We start from the raw sequence: 2439 nt of genomic DNA on the forward strand, positions 1-2439 counted from the left end.
TTTTTTTTTTTGTAGAGACAGAGTCTCACCTTATTGCCCTTGGTAGAGTGCTGTGGCGTCACACAGCCCACAGCAACCTCCAACTCCTGGGCTTAAGCAATTCTCTTGCCTCAGCCTCCTGAGTAGCTGGGACCACAGGCGCCTGCCACAATGCCCGGCTATTTTTTTGTTGCAGTTCAGCCGGGGCCAGGTTTGAACCTGCCACCCTCGGTGTATGGGGCCAGCGCCCTATCCACTGAGCCACAGGCACCGCCCTGTGTTTTCTTTTTTTAATTATGATTTTTATAACTGTAAATCTCCCTCTTTATTTACTGGTTATAAAAGAAATATAACTTGAACATCCATTAATAGGTTAATGAGAGGTCAACGACCAAAAATAAATGATTGTTTCAAAACATGACATAAAGGAAATCGGAGTCCAGGTTCTGTGTGGGCAACGTGGCCTTTATTTCTGCTCAGGTACGAGGGAGCTGAGTCCAAGAAAGGAGTCAGCCCATGGGTTAAGGTGGATGGGAATGTAAAGGGTCAGAAGGATAGGGATTGGTACATTCACTCATTCATGCACTCATTTCTTCCTGGGGACATGGTTCGATTTGGGCAGGTTGGAGCTATTTGGGTGGGTCCCTACATTTGACTCTATCAGTTCAATAGATTATGATATATTCATACATTAAATAACAGCGTAATTATTGATAAGAATGAGAGAGGCCTTTGATATATACTGAAACAAGTTAAAAGTACACAAATACAAAGCTTTCTGAAAGAAGTAAATCCTCCTCATATTAAGGAGATGAGGGTTTCTATGAAGAAAGAAGAAAGGACGACAATGTATTTCTTTCTTTCTTCTTTTTTTTTTTTTTTTTGAGACAGAGTCTCACTATGTTGCCCTTGGTAGAGTACTGTGATGTCACAGCTCACAGCAACCTCCAACTCTTGGGTTTAAGGGATTCTTTTGCCTTAGCCTCCCTAGTAGCTGAGTCTATAGGCACCTGCCACAATGCTTGGCTATTCTTTGTTGCAAGTGTCATTGTTGTTCTAGCTGGCCCAGGCTGTGTTTGAACCTGCCAGCCTTTGTGTATGTGGGTGGCATCATAACCACTGTGCAACTATTTCTTCTGGGGAAGTGGTTCTCAAGGGTGTCTTCTTGACCAGTAGCAACAGAATCACCTGAATTTGTCATCAGCAAATTGATCACCAGCAATTAGAAGTCTCAAGCCCCACTCCAGATTTAATAAATCAGCCCTCTGGGGGTGGACTCAGCTGCTCGAATTTTCACAGGCCCTATAGGGGATTCTGGTGTACGCTCAAGGTTGTGAAGTGCTGTCCTAGAGTAGGAGAGTATCACACTGGGCACACGGTCTGGCATTCCAGTTAGCCGGGTATGGTTGCACTTTGAAAGACCCTGCAGGAAGAGCTCTGGACAGGAAAGTATGGTGACTTCAGAATCAAAAGGGCTGGATTCCAATCCTAACTTGGCCCCTCTAAGCTGTGTGAACCATGGGCTGTCACTAAACCTCTCTCAGCCTCAGTTTCCTCATCCCTAAAATGAAGCTCTTGAAAAGAAGCCTGCAAGTTTCTGGCCCTTAGTGAATAATAAATATTTCTTTTTGTGGCCATAGGATTGGGCACCAGATTACATTTCATTGAGTTTTTTTTTAAACCATGTATATTTCATTTCCTTTTCAAAAAGGTTAAAAAAATCAAAATAAGCAAATGTCAGTTCCCTTTTATCCTTTATTAAATAACCAAATGAGAGCTGGAAGTGACTGCAGAGATTGGGAGGAAATGGAGGCCCAGAGGTTATGCAGCTTGCCCAAGTTCCCCTGACCAGCTCTATAAGCCAGATTTTTTAAATTGAGATGAAATTCATATAACATAAAGCTTATCATTTTAAGGTAAACAATTTGGTAGCATTTAGTACTTTCACAGTGTCATGCAACTGCCACCTCTATCTAGTTCCAAAACATTTTCATCATTCCCTACCATTAGCAGTCCCAACCCCATTTGTTTCCAGGACCTCTGACAGCCACCAATCTGCTTTCTGTCTCTATGGATTTTCCTATTTTACATACTTCACATAAATGAAATCATATAGTATTTGTCCTTTTGTGTCTAGCTTTTTCACTTAGCATTATGGCTTTATTTATTTATTTGGGACAGAGTCTCAACCTGTTGCCCTGGGTAGAGTGCTGTGGCATCACAGCTCACAGCAACCTCAACCTCAATCTCCTGGGCTTAAGCGATTCTCTTGTCTCAGCCTCCCAAGTAGCTGGACTATAGGCACCTGCCACAACACCACAGCTATTTTTTGGTTGTAGATGTCATTGTTGTTTGGCAGCCCGGCTGGATTCAAACCCGCCAGCTCTGGTGTATGTGGCTGACACCCTAGAGCCGTTTGAGCTACAGGTGCTGAGCCAGCATTATGGTTTTTTTTTTTTT

The sequence above is a fragment of the Otolemur garnettii genome, unplaced genomic scaffold (genome assembly GCF_000181295.1).
Source record: "Otolemur garnettii isolate 467f Iridium unplaced genomic scaffold, OtoGar3 scaffold00099, whole genome shotgun sequence".
NCBI classification, from domain to species: Eukaryota; Metazoa; Chordata; class Mammalia; order Primates; family Galagidae; genus Otolemur; species Otolemur garnettii.